Source organism: Lycium ferocissimum, chromosome 8 (assembly GCF_029784015.1).
Source record: "Lycium ferocissimum isolate CSIRO_LF1 chromosome 8, AGI_CSIRO_Lferr_CH_V1, whole genome shotgun sequence".
Classification (NCBI taxonomy): Eukaryota; Viridiplantae; Streptophyta; class Magnoliopsida; order Solanales; family Solanaceae; genus Lycium; species Lycium ferocissimum.
The window spans coordinates 37,040,752-37,053,272 of NC_081349.1; the positions used below are offsets into that span (position 1 = coordinate 37,040,752).

A 12,521-nucleotide genomic window follows, 5' to 3' on the forward strand; every position below is an offset into this window, starting at 1 on the left:
ATGACCACTGGGTGGGCGCAGCGGTCCTTCACTCCCACCAACTCAAGTCACATCTGCAGGTCTCTCGATCAGAGTGCTGCAGCAGAAAGGCACGTTGTGCTGCAGTCTTGTCATATCACACGAACATTAGGGTTGAAAAGTCCAAGGTTGGTATATATGGTAGCTTAGCAAAGAAGGAACCGGGAGATTATTCTCATTACTTATATCTTAGCTCTTACCCTTTGTCGAACAGGGGATTTTTCCTGAGGAACAAACACGAAAACAATATTTTTCTATTTTTCTCTTTTAGCTATTTGAATCTTAATTTATTCCTTGTTGTTTGTTTAAACTTATATCACGATCCAAGTTACTTCAGACCAGGCTCATACTAAGGGTTCTCGGGATTGGATACGGCTCCCTTGTCTTCAAGCCCTAGAAAAACAAATCTCTAACTAATTTTTTGATTAAACCCGATTTCGCCGGAAAACACTGCCAACATGCTTTAAACACGGAATTACCCTTAAATGGGTTCTGAAGGCAGAATACATAGTTTACCCTCTGACCTTTAGATCAAATTTATGTGACACAACCGTTAAACACGGGTAACCCTTTACACACTCATTAATATTAAGGATACATGCCATTAGATAATAGCGGCTTTGCCAGAGCAAAAAGTGGCTTGTTAAAATAGGGATCACTTCCAACAAAATCATTAATGTGTGGAGAGGAGTTTGGTGGTAAACTCCAAGTAAATCCTTGAAGAAGCCTAGCAAGTAACATGGTCGTAATTGTAGAACCCAGCTTCACACCCGGACAACCTCGTCGTCCAATACTAAATAACAACGCACGTAACTCCAAATCAGTGAGAACTACTTCACCGCCGCCGCCACCACCACCTGATCATAGATGGCACTCCGGATTGAACTTCAACGGATCCTCCCAAACCCTAGGGTTCCGGCCAAGTCCAAGACGACTTAGTAGTTAGTAACACTACACTCCCTTTCGGGATGAAGTGTTCGCCCACGATAGCATCACCAATGGACACATGTGGAATGTTAAACGCTGCCAACGGATGTAGTCGAAGTGCCTCTTTTATGCAAGTATTCACATAATTTAATTGTGGCAAGTCCGATTCTTGAACCAACCTATTGCTCCCAACGATTGTGTCAATCTCTTCTATGGCCCTTTGCATTATCTTTGGTTGCTTCAACAGTTCTCTTATTGTCCATTCAACTACATTTGAGGGATTATCTAGCGTAGCAAGCATCACTTCCTGTCAATATTAAAAATTATTAAGTATATAAGAGTGGTGGAGATCAAATTTTGTGGTAAAAGGAAAAGAAATATACCGTCAACATAACAACTTTTTCACACTATCAGGCTACTCAAAGGATATCTATAGGTAAGCCTCCTTAAAGTGTGAGATTTGTAATCTTGAAAAATAAGGATTACATGCTACAACTTTTCACATTATCAGGTCACTTATAGGATATCTATAAGTAACCTCCTTAAGATGTGAGATTTGTAATATTGAAAATAGGATGGATTACACGTTTTACACTATCAAGTCGCTCAAAGGATATTTATAAGTAAACCTCCTTAAAATGTTATATTCGTAATCTTGAAAATAAGACAGATTAAATGCTATAAGAAGTAAAAATGTCCTAATAATATTTTATATATATATAAACTACTTAAACTGGCGGTGTATATAACTTAAACTCATACTAATATTGCTAACCAATAAAAATAATAACCGTATATATTTGATTTTCTTCAAAACCAAAAATATGTCAAAACATTTCTATAGCCTAGGTAAAACCAAAAAAATCAAAGTTTATCATGCTAATATGGTTTTGACCTATAGGGGATTGAAAGTATATATACTTACAAGGATTTGCGTTTTAATCTCGTTAACACTCAACAATGGATTCCCATTGGTATCTTTAAGCATGATAAGAACATCAAGGATGTCTTCTTGTGCAAATTTGTTTCCATCCATCCAAATCTGAATCCTCTGGTCAACTTCATGATCAGTGTATTTACTAGCTGTGGCAAAGGCATTCTTGAGAATTGCCTTAATTATGACCATCTAAATCGAAATCGCTTAACCATGGTAAGTAATCTGAGATACTAAAAGAATGGAAATATTCAAAAAGTGTGAAAAACGCATCAAGTTGCTCCTCCTCCTCCTCGATCGTTTAGAAATTCTCTCTTGCTGAAAATCATTTTCTTACTAACATTTGCACAAAAGATCTTGTCACTTCCCTCAATTTAATAACATGAGTACGGCATTTGTTAATGCATTGATTGTAAACGAATCGAAGAAGCTGGTCAGATTCTTCGTCCCTCTTAGGACGAAGCCATTGAAGAGATGTTGGTGAGAGCACATGGGAAGCGAGTACTCGTCTCATTTTCACCCACTCATCACCAATAGGGAGAAAAGATGAGGTCAAGTAGCCATTGCTAACAAGGCTCGCGGACATGCAAATAGGCCTCGATGAGAAAAACGAGTCATCACGTCAAAGTCTTTCTTCTTCGATTCAATTTTGCCTATTCTTCTAGCATCTTTTTTCTTTTTAAGATTTTGTGTCAAATCAAACGCTGCCACAAAAATTGGGACGGAGAGAATACTTAATTTCATAGAAAATTAAAGTGGAAAGATAAGTAAATAAGAAAAAATGCAAAACCATATACTCCCTCGTTGAAAGTCCATAAAACTCACTACAAAAAAGGCATAATTACAAAGGTTTAATAGAGGGGGTCAGTGTAACCTCCGCTAAATTATATCAAATTGCGGATGTTTGTTCAACCTATGCAATTTAATACTTAATTACGGAGGTTTATACCCTCCGCTATTTTATTTTTTTAAAAAAGCGCGAAATAATAGCTACCTTTTGACAATTGCGGGGGTCTTTTTTGTTTCCCTCATTTTTTTCTCCCAAAATACTCACTCTCCTCACTCCCAAAATATTTGTACTTCTTCACTCCCAAAATCAAGCAAAAGGTTAATGTTCTCTTTCATCTTAACATCACCGATAAGTGTATTTTTTGCTTCTTCTTCAGTTTCCTCTTTCTTTTTTATGAAATTTTAAAGTTATTTAATGGATAAATATCCCTATTCTTCTAAGATCCGTGTAGAATTTAGCTTTGATTCATTTTTTCCTCTTTTTTTCGTGTGTGTTGCTCATGTGAAAACATTAACTTACTCGATTCCCGAAGAAAAGAGAGGGCGCTCTTCTAATATTTAGCTCCGAGATCAAATGGCTGTTCATGTACCTTTATCCTTGGAGGCTCAAGTAGAGGCCCCCACTCGGACCAAGACAGAACTTTTACTTGTTCAAATAACAATTAAGGTGAATTTCCATATTAATCGAGTATTTCTTCTTTTTAATATTTGGAAAATATTTTTTATTCAAGAGATTAGCTCAAATTTCATGCTTCATTCTACTTTAATTTTCTCATAATTGAAATTTTTGTGTGAATTTTGTGTGTTTTCTTTGTTTATTTGAGATTTGTTTGTTGAATTGGTATATTGACCCCTTTTCTTAACCTAAAAATCCTTTAAAAGAGGAAAAATGTTCTTCTCCTTCTAATTCACCGGATTCTCTTTCATCTTTGATTTACTTCGCTTTTAATTTTCTGCTTTGATTTTAGTTTCCTGCTTGGATTTTACTTTAATTTTAGTTTTCTGCTTTGATCTTAGAGCGAAGCTTCGATTTACTCCGATTTTAAACGAAGCTTTATGTTTGTATTTACTTTGATTTTAGCTTTATGTTTAGATTTTATTTCAATTTTAGTTTTCTGCTTCAATTTAATTCGAAATCTAGAACAAAGCTTTAGGATCAACTATTCTTTGGTTATTGCTATTCTTAGTATCTGCTGTGTGTCTGTTTCAGTTGTTCTTTTTAAGAATCTTAGTGTGTGTATGTGTGTGAGAGAGATAGAGATAGAGATAGAAATCTTGTAATTATATCTAACTTGAATATATGTACTGTCTATCCATTTAGGTAATTTTGCAAGATAATGTTCAGAAATCTTGTCCTCTTTTGATGGCTATTATTCGTAAAGTTCAGTTCTGGTCGCAAAATGTAATACTGAATTTTAGAAACTAGTGCATTCTCTTGACGTTTGTCTATTATCATAACAGGTGGAGCTATGCCGAAAACCAAGCGTTTCAAGAACTTACAAAAGTCTGTTCAGTCATTGCCTCCTTCACAACATGTAGTGCAACCTATACCAACAACTGGATCATCTTCACCTCCTGATACTACACCGGAAGTGACATCACAACTAGCTCATTCATTTCAGGGTACAAGATATCAAGCTCCTTCATTTCAGGCCACATCATAGTCAACTCCTTCATTTTCGGCCACAAGACGGCGAACTCCTTCATTTCAGTTCACAAGGCAGCAAGTTCCTTCATTTCAAGCCACATCATTTCCAACTTCTTCATTTCAAGCCACATCACTGCCAACTCCTTCATTTTAGAGTACAAGATATCAAGCTCCTTCATTTCAGGCCACATCACAACCATCTACTTCACAGGCACCTTCTGTTAGTCTCACACCACCACAAAAGACATTCAATAAGCGCAAACGTGAGTCTACACATCATTGGACCGTGGATGCAATAGGTAATGGTTTTCTTCTCGCTTACAATTTTTGCCACTGATTGGTGTTCTGAATTAATCAGTAAAGGTGATGCCGAAACTGTGACATACTACAAATCCAATTCTTGATTTTTCTTTAAATTTGTCAAACCACACCATTTCCTCCATTTTATGAAAAAGGGTCTTAAAGGGTGTCCAAATCTTGAATTTTCTTAATTTTTTTTTTTTTTTTTTTTTTTGAAACCACACCATTTGTTCATTTTCTGCCAAAGGGTCTCAAATTTGTTAAACCATCTCATTTACTCCATACTTGTTGTTGTTAAGCTGTCTGATTCCATTTTCTAAAAAAAAGAGTCTTAAAGGGCGTCAAAATCTTGAATTTTTTCTTATAAGATTTAAACTTTATAGTGTTATTGCAACTTTACTCTACTTCTTTTTTATGTTTGCCAGAAATAGAAAGGTACCAACCTCATTTCTTCCATACTTGTCTTTTCTAGTTCTCTAAACTTCATTTTCTTGAAAAAGGGTCTTAAAGGGTATCCAAATCTTGAATTGTTACTTTTTTGTCCTTTTACTGGTTGGTATTTGACCCCATTGGTGTACATTTTTAAGTAACCCTTTTTAAAACCAATTATATATTACAACGTTGTGAAAGAAAGAGGTTAGAATATGGTGAGTTAGGTGACTTCTCCTAGGAAATCAATACACACTGTGTTGGAAAGAGTTGGTGTTTATGGATTTGTTGAAGGTAGTAGCCAAAAGAGATTAAAAAGCTTGTCATTATGATGCATATGTAGACCTATAGGAAATATTAAAGAACTTAGGTAGCACAATTATGGAGGAAATTTGTGTATATATGTAGCAATGGGTGTATATATATGTATGTGGTATGTTCTTCGGTTTTTTTTCACCCCTCTTTTTGCTCTCCTCTCCGTTTACTGTATGGTGTTTGTATTGTTTGTGTATATATATGATGGACCCATCTGTGTTTGTTGGTTTCGGTGAACTGAAGATGGGAAAAGGAAAATTACTTTTTGGCCATAGCTTTAGTTTTGGTCACTGTTTTTGACAGCAAAAGTAGTTAAAGTATTTCTTAATTTTCCTCTTTCTAATGGAAACTTTTTTTCTATAAAGGATTCGGCATAAGAAATGAAGTTGATGATTTGATAATTGATATAATTCAAACCTAGGGAGATTCACATAACTACTAATATAATGGCAGAAGCTACAACGATTAAAGAGGCCTGGCATTTTTGTGTTGTAATGGCATTGCTCATTTGCTTCTGGGCTACAGGAAACAGAGTCCTTGTTGCTTAAAAATATGGTGACTGATTATTTGTACTATCCTTTGTTGTGTCCTTTACTGTGGATTAGTTTCTGGTTTCCATATTCTCTGCATTTATGGTACTGTTGAATTTTGGTATTGAATTTGCATGATTTAAGCTAGCAGCTACTTCATTTCAGCTACAATAACCCATTTGTATACCAAGCTCTGAATTTTGTTGTATAGGTGAAAAAAGCTTTACCATCCTTGTTTTCCTTAATTATCCGTTCTTTCTGGTAATGTATTCACAAATTTCTCTTTCTTTGCAGCCGAGTGACACAGGTAGCAGCTAGCGGATCCATGGATGCAAGATTTTCTAGCTCTAGTAATCATGTAATATGATTAGTTGACTAAAGTGGATTTGTGACAATTTCAGTTGATGACATTTACTTGTCTTAGTATTTTGTATGCTTTAATGAAATGTTGATACTGTATTTCTATTTTGATGTTCTGGTTTTAGGGTTAAATATATTCAGATTTGTGTTAGAAAAAAGTTCGAAAAGTTGTTTTTTGTAATAAATATATCTAATCTAGAATATATTTACAAGCATGAGGGTTTAAACCCAAATAGTTATAGTAAATTGCGGGGGTTTGTAACCTCCCTTGTACCCAAAATGTACCACAGGCAGAAAGTTAATTGCGGAGGTCAAAAGTGCAATTTGCGGAGGTTTATAACCTCCGTTATTTGCTGTCACGGAGGTTGGGCAAACCCCCCGTAGTAAGCTGCTGCAAATTGATTGTGGCAGCGTTAACAGCGGGAGTTTGGGGAACCTCCATGACAACAAATTTGCACTTTTGACCTCCGCTAATTGCACCTTTTTTTGTAGTGCTAGATCTTTAGTATAAAATAATCGCTCATTTAGCTATTTAAATTAAAAATAGTTGGCGGATGTATAATTTATATAATTCATATATAATAGATATGTAACCGTGTATAATCAGTCAATAATCTATGTATGTCAACTAAAATTGGACCGGTGATTGTATAAAAATCCAATTTAACTGGTGGGTATTTCACTATTCTTGGCCAAGTTCCTTTCCACAATATGTGCCACGCACCTAGACGTTATTTTTTCTTGCTCTCTTTATTTTTTTATTCTAAATAAATACCCCATTCAGTATTTTATTTAGAATAATAAAGAAATAAAAGAGCGAGCGAGTGAATAATGACATAAGCATGCGTCTTTATTTAATTCTTCTTATTTTTCAGCCTTCCCAAAAATCATACGTTAATTTATTTTTCTCCAATTAGCACGTGAAAAATGATCAGCTTATTACAAGATATCGAGTTGGATATTGTTACAAGTTGAGTGGTGAAATTAAACAAAGGAAAGAAAAGGGGTAAATAGATAAGTGAAAAGGACCTTGGTGGAAAGTGGGTAACTGACAAAATTTTGTATACCACTCTACAGTATTCCTTACCATTGCAATTTTGTGGCTGCCATTTATTAAGATTTTAGCTTTATTCATAATATTCATATCTTGTCTTTGTTTTCACCTTTTCAGTCATTGTCGATACGATTTTTATCGTGGGTGTCACAAACTTTTTTTCATTTTCTTTTTGGGTAGGATTGCCATCTTGACCATAGGCGTATTGCCTGGTATTTGGGGTCTAGCTTGACACTTGACCATTCAATAATGCGAAATACAAGTGGGTGAGTGTCAAAACTTCACGAGAGATATCACATATAAAATAATTAACTTTTTGTAGGAAAAAATATAAGAGATTTTCGATTACCACAATTCTTTTTTGTAGCTATAATTCCCTTCCTTCTACTACTTTATGCGACACTAATATTGTATTAATCCGTTTTAAAAATGATACATTAATGTATTTATAAGTAGTTTAACCAATTTTTTTGTCTTACCTTTAATAACACCTAACTTGGCTCGGTAGCGCGCAGCTTGGCGGGAGTGTCTGCAGCTTGATCTATGGGAAGATTTAGGTGTTTCACAACCACTCAGCATGATGCAGAGATCGTGAAAGTATACTTTGATGTGTTATAATTTTGTTGTGGTAGACTGTATTTTAGCTTAAAATGAAGATAAACTTACAGAAATAGCTATAGTTTGGATGCTTCTAACAAGCCATAGCTATAGTTTAGCTATTACGGCTCGTAGCTACTAATTTCTTGCCATAGGGTGTATTTGGCTGTATTCAATTCGGTTGTATCCACTGTATTCAATTCAATTGTATTCATTCGTAACTACTTTTACACTGTATTAAATTCACGTATTCAATTCAGTTGTATTCAAACAACAAAAATTTTAAAAACTACAAGGATATTCGGTTGTATTCAATTCACTGTATTCATTCGTAACTACTTTTATACTGTATTCAAATAATAAAATTTTCAAAATATACATGCGAAAATGCAAAAAAAAAAAAAAAAAAAAAAATCCTTTGAAAACCCAATTTGACAAAAAAAAAATAATACAAAAAGATACACTGTATTTACACTAAAAATGACTAATACACTCAAATCTGACCAGATCTGAGAAAATACAAAAAATAAAATACACTCAGATTTGAGAAATACACTTAGATCTGAGAAAACCCGAACGGCCATGGATTCCGGCCAGAGATGACGACAACAGTGAAGGGAGAAGAAGGAGATGGTGGCAGTGGAGCGAGATGACATTGGCGTTGGAACTCGAGCTTTTTTAGGTGGTGCAGGGCGATTGCAACGGCATTGGAACTCCCAAGTTTTCCGGTAGGAGATGGCGACGGCGGTGGAGGGAGAAGAAGGAGACGTTCTCAATGTATTCTGCTCTCTGGTATAGTAATCTTCTCTAAATATACAATATAGCTATGGTAGGTAATTAATTTAAGTTATAGTTACTGTAGGTAAATACTGTGTTGCTCAGGCTCTTCGAAAATGCCAACGAGTGCATCCTCCAAAAGTAGTGCACTTTTGAACGATCCGACATGGGTGCGGCAACATTTTTGGAGAGTCCGAGCAACATAGGGTAAATACCTCTTGATGTTATCTACACCATATAAAATTTCTAAAATGAAGAGCCAATATTATCACAATAAATAATTGACGTATGTGAGATTCAGTATTTTAATTTATCCATCAAATTTTGAAGTCGTGTGATCTCACAATTGCTTTAATTAGCGACTGATTTGTATTATGCTTCAACGGGGGAACGAGCAACTGATCGTTGCTTCTTGGAGGACCAATATATTGGATTTTCTTCCAAGAAAAGCATATAACCTGATGTGGAGATTCTGTCATTTGGATCACCCACTCAATTAGCATTTGACGTATACATTGGTGTCAGAATGACTAATAATTTACAAACAAGATGACTAATAATTTACAAACAAGACGTTGCGGACGAACCATCGACAGGTGTGAGCCATCAATAGCTTTGGATGGCGAATCTGAGCCCATCTGTTGCGACCACTTTGCAGTCGATCCATCATATCCAGTTTTGAGAAAAAAATGAAAAATGTATCTGGACTATGGTAAGACAAGCCCATGGGGGATATACTTAACTTCAATTTCAAGAAATAGTTAAATTTGACAAGATCCTTTAGTGAGAACCTGCTGGCCAAAGACTTGATGACATGTTGATCAAGCGTGAGTATTTCTAAGCTATGAGAATGTCGTCAACATATACTAGAATGCATTTAATGATAGCTATGGATTTGAAACTAAACAATGAGGTATCTGAATTAGAATTGACAAACCCAATGTTATTCAAGTAACATCTGAAGGCCTCGTACCAAGCTCGGGGAGTTTGCTTTTAGGCTATTGATGGCCTCTTGTGGGCAAGATACATGATTAGGGAATTCATATCAAGTTAACACCATATTGAGCCATGAATACTTTAGGTTATCTTTCAGAAATTCATTTTTCACATCAGGTTGGTGAACCTCCTAGCCATTTTGGACATCGATCGACAAAACTATTTAATAATTCTTACGTACTATTGTTGGTTTTAAACCTGAATGAATGTTTCATGTAAGTCCAGCCCCGGACAATGAGTGAAACCTTTAGCTACTAGGCATTATCAATTGAGTAGTCGACTTTAACTTTAACATGAAGAAGTCATTTACAATCAATAGCATTTTTCGTTGGTTCCCAAGGAACCAGTTCTCAGCAATGGCGTACGTAAAATTCTTAGTAAGTGATGTTGACATTTAAAAGAGTGAATAAATGATGAAAAGTTGAGACATGCAAAATAACAAGCATGTATACGGTAAAAACCGGTCTCAAGAGTTGGGCGAGTTAGGAAGCGACATGTGGCAAGGATGATCAGTCAGTGGTGACTCAACCATGATGACACCGGATACAAACCTGTGGCTGGATAAAAAGCAATTCAAGATGTGACCGTTATAGAAACGTTACAGAAGACCCTAAGATTCCTCCAGCCTTTATTATCTTTTATTAGGCTTTGTTATCTTTTATTATCCTTTATCACCTTTTAATTACCTTTTATTGCAGCATTAATATTGGTAATTAAGGAGGCATGATTTGTGGATCATGCACCCCATGGATGAAATCATATAGCAATACATAATACTTACTTTATTCTCTATATTCTTTTTTTCTGGATTCGAAGTGTTCTTAAAGGTTGAATGTTCAACCGGAGTCATCCTCATTACGAGATCCTCCGAGTTCCTACGGCGCAGGCTTATTTTATTGCATACTTATTTTACAATTACTTGATTTCATTACTAATTGTACATATGTCGTTACTTTATACTTATCTATAACAAATCAATTCACGTATCCCTTAAACCACTAACAAATTCGACTGTACCGTTTTTGGGGTAAACAAAGCCAACACGTTCAAAGTTTGCAAATCGTAGAAGAGTACTATATTTTTTTATTTTAAAAATAATACTCCATCTGTTTCAATTTATGTGAACCTATTACTATTTGGGGAGTCTACGAGGTGGTTCTTTGATCACGTTATTCTTACATTTTTTCTAAAGTACTTGAATTATGAATTATCATGACTTATAGTACTTTTTATGTAGTTTCTAAATATATAAATTTTATTTTTACAAACTTGAAAAATCTATGTCAAAATTTATGGTCAAAATTATAAAGTTTTAACCTCATACTCTGTAAAAGTTCACATAAATTAAAACGGAGGGGGTATTTAATTATAATGATGCTGAAATAACTCTTTTCCACTTGAAATATGTTTCTGAACATGGAAGAAAACATGAATGAGGTCTTAGCCCCTTTTTTTTTTTTTTTCTTTTCATCCGATGTCCGATATCTGCATTAGAGCCCGACTAAATCCCAATTCCCGTAGCATAGGGCCCATTCGGGGGAAGCACTCCCTACCAAGAATTTTTTCATACCCAGGACTCAAACCCTAGACCTCTAGTTAAGGGAGAAACAGCCTCATCTACTACACCACATCCTTTGGTTGTTCTTAGCGCATGGGTTTAATCATCTTTTCCTAGCTTTAGGTCAAGGGTTCGTACTTAACTTTTTAAGAATAATTAACTAAGATAGACGCCCACTCAATTAATTAAATTAAAATATTGGTGGATATATTTGTATAATTGATTTATAATATATGTATAGTTGTGTATAATTAATGTATAATTTATGAATATCACGAGTTTCCACTTGACATGGAATGGAGGATTTAGCCTTACCTCTACCTTAGTTATTAAAAAGGCAGATAATTTACAAGAGAGGGGGACATTCAACACGCTTAACAACTTGTTTAAAGGTATTTGGCGAGGGAGAGAAGTGACCAAAAAATTGAATTGTCTTTTTATTTTGAGAGTGAGTGATAATTGGAAATGGAGGCACCGATGACTAGTTAGAAGTTGGCATGAATTACATTTGTAATTTCGTAAACAAAACAAAAGGAAAAAAAAAATATGAGAAAACTCCAAATTATAATTAAAGTTGATCCAAAACCTTCTCAACTACCTCTTTCGCACATGACTTTTAGAAGCTTTATAATTAACTCTTTCTCTATTCTTTCCCCATCTGTCAATTCTCATAAATTGTTCAGACAGAGCACATGTCCGACAAATAAGATTCGTCATTACCACGCCTACATAAAAACCACATTTAGAACTAAGGGGTCGATTATTAATCGGTTAAGAGTTAAGTTATTCATGTATTAACATAAGTAACAGTACCATACTATGTAGCATTATTTTGCTATATATAAAATTCAACAATCTAATACTGTGTTTGATTTGCAATTTAGTAACTCGAATGACTAACACATGTATAAGTCATGAGAGAATCTATGTATAATTTTATGCGGGATAGAAGATTGAATAACTAATAAACGAAGAACTAATTGTGCATAAATAGTTTATTTACAATATGAAAATAGTTTTCAGTTTACAAAACATATAAGAAGTTTTTTTCACAATACTTATATGAAATTTTTCGCTCAAAATTTCATGTATGAAATGAATATATCTCGCTCAAGGCTTAGAGTTTCGCTCACATTTTTTGTGTATAAAACTGTATATAATCGCTATGAAATGTGTATATCTCACTGTGCTTTAAATTTTATTCACAATTTTGTGTGTAAAATCAGTATAAAATATGTATGTAACTGTATAAATTTTGTATAAAATTTATGTTAGGTTTTGATAATTTA

The 12,521-nt window shown here is 34.5% G+C and overlaps 1 pseudogene; it reads right to left on the reverse strand.

Moving 5' to 3' along the window:
* Positions 1-606: 606 nt before the first annotated feature.
* On the reverse strand, positions 607-2,501 carry LOC132066309 (tryptophan N-monooxygenase CYP79A68-like; annotated as a pseudogene).
* Between the last annotated feature and the right edge of the window lie 10,020 nt (positions 2,502-12,521).